General features: G+C 30.2%; 1 long non-coding RNA gene and 1 other non-coding gene across 2 annotated transcripts; both read left to right on the plus strand.

Annotated features, from left to right (window-relative positions):
• Window positions 1-1,996: 1,996 nt before the first annotated feature.
• Trnal-uag (transfer RNA leucine (anticodon UAG)) lies at window positions 1,997-2,077 on the plus strand. The gene has a single exon. It is a non-coding gene; the product is annotated as a tRNA-Leu (tRNA).
• Window positions 2,078-4,191: 2,114 nt separating this feature from the next.
• Window positions 4,192-6,871, plus strand: LOC132952106 (uncharacterized). The gene is made up of 4 exons (XR_009665445.1): window positions 4,192-4,485; window positions 4,554-4,706; window positions 6,310-6,465; window positions 6,635-6,871. It is a non-coding gene; the product is annotated as an uncharacterized LOC132952106 (long non-coding RNA).
• Window positions 6,872-11,757: the final 4,886 nt, after the last annotated feature.

Consider the following 11,757-nt stretch of genomic DNA (forward strand, 5'->3'; position numbering starts at 1 on the left):
AGTTGTGAGTCAACATAGCGCAGTGATGCAGCCCGTTTAGTACAAATATATATATAGACGTATCAGAGTAACTCAGCAACCGAAAAGTGCCACCTATCGTGCGTAGGTGGATACATGAGGTGGGCCGGTCTATTAGTAAAAGGTCTATGGGTGTAACTCTAAATACACCTTACCATAAATACATGAAATTTTCCCTGAATGTTTATACACCATTACATTTTCAAACATTTTTTAATCATGTTGAGTGATTTTTAAGCATACGAAATGTTTGATTATTATTAGTTGTATTTAAACTAAGGCCGATAAAAAAATGTTCGCTCTGTCAAAAAACTTGAAAATTTAATACAAGGTTCCTCGTAAGTTGGCGTTAGTGAAAATTAAAAAAAAAAAACAATTTAGCGATTTAGCCTAAATCCCCAATTATGTTTCCATGATAATTTCAAAGTTAAGTCAATTTATTAAAAATGTATACACGGTGAAAATTATATTGTAATAATATGCCAAGTGCTCTATAATAATATTGAATATATATACTATTATATCGATATGCAAAACAAAATGTTATTAGGTATATGAAATCAGTTTGGTTTGAAACGCCTGCATTTCAAACCGTCATGTATTAATATAGTCATACGTCTCGTGCTCGTACACTGTGTAGTACAGCGATACTCAGCCTTTTTATATCCGCGTACCACCACACAGTTTACAAATTTTCATGTACCACTTGACCAACTAGCCTTTTTTTTCGCTTATCAAAAATGTAGGTATATGTTATTTTACATGTATGAAATTTGATTTTATTATTATAAACTACAAAATTGAAAATAAGCACTTAGGGGGGCTGCAGCCGATGTAAAAAAAGTGACTTTTAGACCAATAAGCTAGACAAAACTGGAAGAATTTGGCTCGACAGATTTTAATTTTGAAAACGGATTATGATTGATCAACAAGTTAACAATGGAATGATCGAGGCGATTTTGTATATTTTTTTTTTCAGCTGTGATATCCAAAAATAAAAATATCGAAAATAAAATATGATATTTTTGTATTTATATTATTCATTATAATGACACTAACAATAATTGGAATATTCAAAATCGCCTCGATCATTCTCTAGTAAACTTGTTGTTCAATCATAATCCGTTTTCAAAATTAAAATCCGTCAAATCAAATTTTTCCAGTTTTGTCTAGCTTATTGGTCTAAAAGTCACTTTTTTTTCATTGACTGGAGCCCCCTCCAGCCCCCTTAAGGTTTATTTTATGATACAGAATTTAAATATATTGGAAAACATTATAACAAACAAAATTAATGTTTAGATTGGTCAAATATACATTAGTTTTGACTTTTGCCAAAACCTGCTGCAGCCCCCTTAATGCACAAAAATTAATTGAAATAATATGTATAGGTTCAATAATAATATTATTATTATGAATATCAAATAAACTTATAAAGTTATAAAAGTTTCGTACAGTTTCGATGTGTAGTTAATGATGTAGTTACCTACCTACTATCATTGATTATATAATACAGTATTATATAATCAATGCTACTATGTATAAATTATTAACTAGCAATGTATAATAATTACGATACAGCTATCCGGATTCTCCCGCTTCCCCCCCCCCCCCCCCAATGTGCTCGCCGCAATGTTTAAACTCGAAAAAAGCTAATACAAATGTACCACTTCATAAGTTCGACCCGGGGAGCAATGAAATTTCCCATTTTGGCCACCCCTCAATACGGGCCTGACTGAACCCTATTAATTCAAAACAGTTTGGCGCCATTGTGCGATTTGATGATTTTATCTCCACTTTCGTCACTATAAACGATGTCGTTGAAGCCATAAAATACTAATCATCACTACTTAATATAGTTAATAGTTAGTCGTACACTCGTATTATTTAATTAGGTAGATATTACTATATTAGGTATTTAAAGTTACAATTTTTTGTGCTATAACGAAAGTACCTCTGTTTTTGCAGAAATTTTCACTGAGGTAGCGTGGCCGAGCGGTCTAAGGCGCTGGTTTTAGGCACCAGTCTCTATGAGGCGTGGGTTCGAATCCCACCGCTGCCAAAAGTGTCGTTTTTTTTTGTTGCAAATTTTATATTTTGCATACTGCTATTGACTATTATAATAATTGCACTTGTTAGCCTACCTCAATATATAACTAAAAACACGCAAAAATATAGAAATGCAAATATCTATAAAATAATAAACAATGTTGCATATTGTTACGGAGTACTCCGTGGCAAAGGCACCCGCAGGGGGGAAAGGTCATTGCCCCCCTTGGGAATTTAACTGTATGTACTTACTATAAACTTCAAAGCTTTATGCATCGAAATTAAAAAAACTGTACAATTTTCCTTTAAAAATATTGTTCAAAATGTCCATGGAAAAGTTTTAAACATAGAGAATATTTTTTTAGTAAAATTGGAAAATATTGCGACAGAAAAGGAAAACTCTTCATTTTCCACAACTGTTTACGTAAACAGCAGCCGCCAACCATTATTTCTAAAATTAATTATAAAAAAAACTGGAGAACTCGCTTATATTGTTGATTCTAATTTCTACCGCAATAGTATGTTCGATTTCAAAGAAAAATCATTATACACAAAAAACGATTCTGAGCTTAGAAGACGGACAGTATATATGATTATCAAAGTATTAATACTATATAGTTTATGATATATTTTTAAATTTCAAATATAACACTGTGCACATGTTATTTGATATTTTTTAATTCTTGTGAGAACAATAGGTACTTACGAAAAACTGACCTGGGGACATTGTATCACATTTTCACGCCCTAATAGCAAGAAAAACTGATGATGTATTTTGAAGATTTCATTGAATGTATAGAAAATGATGATATTATATCTATTATTGTGAACATAAAATTTGCCATGTTGTACTTTGTAAGGCGTGGACAACGAATGCCCGGTGTGGCGTCCTCTTAATTATTTGTTTTGTTTTCTAGGAGGGCGAAGTCAGCAGTGACCCCCTCTCATACCTTGTTGCTTTTAAAAATCTTCCTAATTTTTATAGTTTATTTTTCAGTTACTGATCTTTTTTTGATTACCTACATCAATATCAATACCTACAATTGTATACGAATGATTAATGTAAAATAAACATACTAATTACTTACAATAAGTTAATTGGTTACATTTTAATAAATATACCTGTATTAATATATTATTATTATACTTTTTTGTCTTAATAATATGTGGTTAAAAATTGTCTATCCATAGACTATAACCTATTGAGTTATGAGGACTTCTATCGTAGCCGTTTGTGTTGTCTCTGTACCTACAACAAAAACAATACGCCAAATGCCAATATATATTCATAAAAGTTAATATCACGTTATACGTTCAGAATAATTATTTTTACTTGGTTGTATTTTTATAGGTATTAGAGTAATTTGATTTATTAGGTATAACATTTAAAAGAAAGAATATTTAACTTTATTTCAGGGTCTGCACGCCTAGGCTTTTTTTGATATTTTAATTTTAAAACATAAGTATTTTAAAATTGTACCTAATTTTTTCAAAACTCCTCTAGCTGCAGCCCCGTCACAATGTACACCCATTTATAAGTGCGTATAATTGTAATGTGTAACATAATATATTACAGAATAATGAAATAATAAAGTAGGTAAATACGTAGGTATTATTACGTACCTACTGCAGTATTATGAATTATAAAATATGTACCTAATTGAAAATCAGACGTTTTTAGTGAGATGCTATTTTGTATTTTTGTGGTTCTTATTTTTTATTATACAGCTAGGATTATTGTTATTATTTATTATATATAATCGTTATAATATGTTTAGATAAATATGAACTTTGTGCACTTGCATGACGCAACAACGACGTTCGAACTTCGATTGGATAAAGCTATCACCTATCGGCTATATATACACTAACAATACACTATATCATAGCTGTATAATAATTTTAGTGATGATATATATTTATAATACACATAATATCATAATTGAATGTATATTGTATACAGTAGTGTGATTTAATCAATAGCTGCGAACACAAACATCACATTATCTACTATATATAAGTAATAAGTATACCTAAATTGACGTAATGAGTATATACTATATACCATATAGGCATATAGCTACGCCGTATTATATAAACTCGTAGGCACGTGTTTAGTACAAATAAAAATTAATAAAGTCATAACAAATTACAATAACATCACCGAGCTCCGTTGATTAATGTCTATATTTTATTCTAACGCCGCAGCCATGCAGTGTTCAAAAACGGTTAGGTGGTGTTTCGTGTTTATAGCTGTTCTGTTTGTACTGACGTTTGTGATTTGCTTAAAATATTCCGACCATTTTGAATTCACCATTTAACCAGTCTTATAATTGTAATGAATCAAAAACAAGCGTACGAATTCGACGAAAAATCTATAACATTCATAAATATTTTTCTCGGCTGAACCTATTCATTTGTGTAGGTACCTACCTACTATGTAGATATTATAACCACGTAAACTTATAACTTATAACTTTTGATTGCAGTTTTATTATAGTGCATTATATATTATATTACATTATATTATCATATTATATTACTGCACCGTGTATATACCCACCATATAAATCACACGCAAACGGATCATCGATGATGGAAATTCCATTTTTAGCGTATTATATGCGTAATCACGGAGAACGGTAAATTATATTTTATTATTTATTACAAAGTTTCAAGTCAATGGGAAGTGTCATTACTGGGTGGCTTCTTCCAACAACTCATTCATGTCACTGTAATTCAGCCCATATTCTTATCGTGCCTCAGGGTACAGATTGTATATTTCTTATAAAAATAAAAAAAAATTATTACAAAGTGACTAATAAGAATAGGTATTATATGTATTATTGTAATGGTTGTTCAGTTCAGGAAATAATAAATACATTTTTTAAACAAATATGAGTCAAACATTTGTCGCTCATTGAGTTAATACCTATTCTGATTTTTTTTTTTGATTTTTTCCATAATTATATATATGTTCTATAAGTATAATTAATGTACTATTACTATAAGTATAAAAATAATAGCTAATTAATATGACGTATTATTTAGGTTAAAATATAGTCCAAACATATTCAGACTATATGGAAATTCAAAATAATAATACCTACCTACTTAACAAAATCGTTGTGTAATTTATTTGCTGTTGCCTACAACTCCTTCCTTTACTAAAATGTTACCTGTACTGAATAGAACTTATCGGTCAGTGCACATCATGTGACCTTTTTTAGATAAGCATATAGGTAGTACTTTTATCTTCGATTGAATCAATTGAAATTCAAAATGAAAAAAAAAAACATCAGATGTCCGGAAACATTTCGTTTAGTATACAATATTACAACATGTACTAACAACCCACCTATAGTTACAATATACGAGCTTTATTGGCTGTAAAATAAAATTGTACAAATCAATACTGTATATACTTCATACTTACATAGTTACATTGAGTTGCACGGAATTAAATGTTGAGGCGTGTCCACACTACTTATTTACTCACGAACACATCGACTTCAAATATGATGTACCTACATCTAATAAATTTTTACTTACCTCACCGACTGAATGACTTGTATAATAACACCTACCTAACGACGTCTAACGTTTAAATGTTATATGATATACGCATATTGAGATGCCCAAACGCGTCCGAAGGATAAAATCCCACCTAGGGCAAGATAAAAATTACTTAAAATCTAATATTAGTTATATAGTGACATTGATATTAAAGTACATGCAGTTAAAAATCCCCGGGGGGGGGGGGGAGCAATGGCTCGCTTGACCCTCCCCGCAAGCACCCTTGGAGCCTGGAGGTACCTATATATTATATGAATATGACTATATATGAGGTAGTCATAACTCACGGGGAAGTGCTTTACGGACACATTATTACATGCAGTCATGTAGATGATGATGAGAATAATAACCCTGAACAGGCGATATTTCTTTAAAAAACTAAATTAATTTTGAAAATCGAAAACGTTAAGAATCTAAACTCGTCACGGGAATTTAACAAATTTGGCCGTTTAAATTGTACCGTAAAAAAATAATATGCCTATCAAACATTAATACGTATTTTATACTAAAATTTAAGGGTATAGTCCACCAGCTGGCTAACCATCACGACACCACAGATCTTTTATAAGTTCTATTATTTGAAAATGTATTTTCACATGATGTATGCGTTATACTCTGTGGTTATAATATATACTTATATAATGTAAATAATCTTATTTTTTTATGTAGAAAAAAACTGTGCTGTGCACTGTGCAGTTGATGACATATTATAATATACCTACACGCATCATCATCGTGATGGTCACCTGCCACCAGCTGCGATGTAATTGAAAATACGAAGGAACCTGCACTGTGTTTATAATATATATTATTTACATGGCTATAGTGAGTAGTGACTACTGACTCTAGCAGTAGAGCACTTTAATATATCTGTGATATAAACCATGAACAAAGATATAACTATCCTTACTTCATGGTACAAACAATAAATATAGTGCTTTAGTATAATTGTATGACATGTTACATGACGGTGATGACTGATATATTATATTAGGTGTATACTTGCGACGCAACGTGAATCGGTTGTATAGCCGTATAGGTATTAGATCCGCAAGTATCCAACATTCATAGCCAAATTTGATCACGATGACCACCAGTGACGAACCACCATTGAATGATAGTTCATGATGATTGATGAACAATCATAATTATAATCAGGAACGGATCTATATAGGAGGCCGGATTTACTGCTGTCAGTCTCTATTATAAAAATACATAATTATATTATTCATTTATGTTTTTCTTATTTGTACACTAAAATACAACCTATACCTACATCTGATTATATATAGGTAGTACAAATTATATTACATTTTATTAAAATAATAAATCAAAATCGAAGTTATTAAATCGCCGTGTTAAATTTTTAATATATTATGTACCTATGTATAATAATATGTAAACCAAACAATTTTAGATATTATAAGTTTTTGCCCTCTGCAGGCCTCTATATAACATATAATATTTTATATTTCGATGTTTGTAAATATATGCATATTATCTGTTATTTTTTGTATCTCCTTCAAAATATGTAATCATGCATAGATTATATTGATTTTGGTTAATGATTTTAATAAGAGATACACAATCATAACGTGTATAGTTTTCACTTGTCTCCGTCTTTCAAACGTACCTACAACTATAGAACACTATATACAACGCAATGCATTTAACGTGACGTTTGTTGAGCGAAGAGTATACAAAGCATATAATAGTAGGTTAGCCTATACAATGTACAAATAATACAAAAATATAAAACAATATTACAATTTACAATCAAATAAAATGGTTATTAAATATAGAAAGATAATATTAAGAAATAATAAAACATTTAACATAGTATAATAATTGCATTCAGTTATAAAAAAGAGCGTTTTTTTTATCGTGGCAACCGATAAAATAAAAACTAACCTTAATGCTTATTTCAATACTTTCCATTATCGGTTGGGTGAAGTGGAGAAAAAAATGTTAAAAACTATATCATAATTTTATTTAATAGGCAAGCATAAAATAATGATTTGGAAAGTAAGTTAATAGAGGAAAAATTACAAAGGATAATTTCTAAAACTTCCTGACAATCAATTTTGGTATTAACATATATTCCGATATCCGAGTATCATCCTACACTGTCCAACAAATGCCAAAAACTTGGCATCACACATAACTACATAATTACATACGCAGTAAATAGTAAGTAGGTATGTACATAATATCACTATATCAGTTATAAGTTATAGTTATACGTATAACCCATTGTATAGTGTATATACCTACACTGTACACCGTAAGCTGAGCTTGGTGAGTTATCGTTAATATTATTATATTATTAAAATTTAATGTATATCGTAATAAGTGTATAACTTATATAATAAGCACAATTAAAAAATTGTTGGACTGTTTTAAAATCAAAGCTTCTTAGCTCATAATTTAATAATATTGATATTCACAGACTGAATAAAAATAATGAATTTATATATCAATATCAAACAATTTTTTTTTCTTTATTTAAATTACATAATACATTCATAATAATTTAGCCTATGTGGCTATACAGGATGATTTTTTAAACACGCTCAGTACAGTTTTATGTTTAAATTAGACTATCTAGTCTATTCCACGAGAGAATAATCAGTCCACCGACCAATGTTCCCATTTCCATAAGAACTTGGAAAGAAAGGGAATCGGTTCGTCACGGGTCAGAAATGTTCGGTATCGGGTGAAGTCTATCGTTTAGGATGATTGGAGAGGAAAATAATGGGGTCCAGCACTCACGTAGTCCCGTCGCCGAAACCATCATTCGTGATGCGCAAAAACTGATTATTCCCTCGTGGAATAAATTGTATATTAAAATTTTGATTTTGGAATTTTTAAGTGTAATCAAAGTGTAATTAAATTAATATTTTGAAATATTTAGATTTTTCAAAACATATTTTAAAGAACAAAGAGTGTCCACTATCATGTGGCGATACCAACATTGATTTTTAAAATAAGGACCTACATGTTGTAATAAAAATTGTAAATCAGATGATTTTTCTGAAAATTAGCTAATAGTCTGTTAAATACTTTGGAAATGGAATATGGATACGAGCTCAGTTATTATAATTAAAAAGGTACCTAGGTACCTATGCAATATAAAATATAAATTAGTTAATAATTATTACTTATTATTATTACTTATTAGTTATTATTACTAATTATTATTATACTCCGAAATTTTTTTCATATTAAAAAAATGTTTATGTTTAAACTATTAAATGATTGATATTATTGATCATTTTCAAAACAAAAGTAAATAACATCCTTTTAATAGACTATTATTTTTATAGTATTTAAAATAGAATATCTAAGAAACATTTTGTTTAAATTTCGATTTCAATTTTCAAACATTTAAATTACAATTTTTATAAAAATCATTTGATTCATAATTTGCATTAAAACATGTAGGTTCTCATTTTAAAAACCAATATAGCCACAAGAATTGAATGATTGCTTCGTTGCATGTGTACCCGATAGGTCGGAAAATACATTATTGCAAATAATTTGTGAACGTATACGAGTTGGATCGACCATTGTATCTGATTCCTATAGCGAGCCTATAATAATATATTCAACAAATCGGCCTTTATACTCACTCAACAGTTAACCACAAGTATAACTTTATGGATCCTATAAGTGGAGCTCACACGCAGAATGCTGAGAGGATGTGGGGAAGTGCTAAATAGGGCACTAAGAAACGAAGCGGGACTAAGAAAAACTTCCTAGATTCTTAATTGTCTGAGTTTTTTTTTGGATAACCCGCGGCAACATAGGCTATTGGGTGTGGGAAGGGAACTGTAGGTTTTTAGATTGGGTAGGTTGGTACACGTGTGTGTTGTGTTTTGGCAGAATTTCTAATGGGGCACCTGTAGGGGGGATGGCCGCACTTGTTCTCCGGACACCGTGACTTGCCCGAAGAAAAATGCCGCCCGCGGCCGAGGTATTGAACCAGCGCCGACGTCTTAGTCCGCTCGGCCACTCCGTCCTCCTTGTCTGAGTTTATGTGGCGTAGTAAATTAAACGGCCACGATCCATTTAACAACATTTTGAAGGACATAGCAGAATTTTGGCCACCTGCATCATTTTTTATTATTTTCTGCATTATTATTTATATGTGAATGATATATATTTTTTTACGATTTATTTATTCATATATAATATATATCATGTATCTATAAATACCGAATGAATGTATGATATATTATTTAAATAATTTTCTTACTTTTTTATGAATTATTAAATTATAATATTCTATAATTATATATTAAATTATTGATTATTGACTATAGAATATCAAAAACACGAGAGATTTAAGTGGTGGGCGTCAACTAAACCTGACTGGCGGGGGTCAACTAGACCAGTACCTTTATTTATTTATTTTAACATATTTTTTTTATTTGGCAATCTGTTACAAAAGTTGAACAATAATCTTAAGGGACCTCACGCCTCGTAGATTGGTCCGATTTCCGTAATTTTTTTTTGTTAGATAGAGGAATACTTCTCTCAGGGCGCATTGGACTTGAATTTTCAAAATTATTTTTCTAAATCTTATGTTACAATTAGAAGTTTAAATTTAATCAATTATTTTTTGTTTTTAGCAACGTAATGGAAGTCCAATGCGCCCTGTAAAAAATCTTCCTCTATCTAACATAAAAAAATTACGGAAATCGGACCAATCTATGAGGTTTTTCCTGTAAAGTGTGTTTTGATCGATATAATACCACCCTATCAACCCCCCGCCCCACCTAAATAGCTATCGGGTAGTAAATTAGTGGAAAAGTATTATAATTGAGGTGAAAATATAAAATAAAATATAAAATATAAAATTTAATTTTAAAATTTTATAGAATTGCGGAAAATTTGAAAAACTGGCACCAGGTTCCTTAATTGAAATTGAAATTTTTGATTTACAAATTTCTAATAATAAATTAATCATTCCATCATAAGTTAATAGGTTCATAGCATTCACTAGTAGAAATTAACATGAGCTAATAATTATTGAGCTTTGAAGATAACATATTATATTTAGGTATTAAAATATGTTAATTGTATATTATAATATTACATTTCCATTATTTTGATTTGTATTTGTTTAAATTCAATTAAGTACCTATCTTATTTCTTGTAAATTTAGATTTGTCTGATGAGAGACTGCAGTTGAATGAAGCTTATAAGTTTCCTCAAAGTCGATTATAATATATTAATATACTAATCTCATAGGCGGATATTTGGTCACATCCGTGGGGGGCTTAACATTTTCGTCTTATCCATTAGCGTAAACATACATTTTTAAACGCTTCAACCTCTTAACTAGTGTCTAATCAGTACTCCTACTTTATTCTAGCAGAGGCACCAAGTATATATAGGTATATTAAAATACACAATTTATTTCGACATCTATAGTGCGGTTTGTTACATTCAGGGGGCTTAAGCCCCCCCCCCCCCAATATCCGCTTATGACTAATCTACTAAATATTGAGCATTAAGCATACAAAACTATGTAAACATGAAATTCCTATTTATTTATTTTGTTTAATCGGACATTCTCTTTGCCCTATGGGACAGTGATTGTTTAAGCATTTTAGTAAAGATAAGCTAAATTAGCCTAAATTTAGTTTGTATTTTTTTATGAGTATAATAACGATGGAAATAACAAATATTAAATATCATACCTAATGCTTACTGGCTAATAACAGTAAGAGGTATATTATTCATAATATATTTTTATATTTATAATAATAATATTATGGTGGTAATCACTATAATCAGTACTATAAATAATGTACAGCAGCTGAACTGCAGCAGCCTGCTGCTTGTAGTTGTTGAACTTTCAATTCAACCCATAGAGTAATATTACTCTATGATTCAACCACAGATAATATTATGTAAATATAATTATATGCCTATGAATAGTGTGAAATGTGAATTCAACTAAGTAACTACCGTAGTTGTGATTACTTGTGAATTGTGATTGTAGTATTGTACTCTTGGTGGAGAATCTGTTGTCCATAATAATATGTGTTTTCTTTGTGTACACTGTACCAAACAGTGTGACCTTGACTGGCTTCCCAGCGTTTTATC

Source organism: Metopolophium dirhodum, chromosome 9, assembly GCF_019925205.1.
Source record: "Metopolophium dirhodum isolate CAU chromosome 9, ASM1992520v1, whole genome shotgun sequence".
NCBI classification, from domain to species: domain Eukaryota; kingdom Metazoa; phylum Arthropoda; class Insecta; order Hemiptera; family Aphididae; genus Metopolophium; species Metopolophium dirhodum.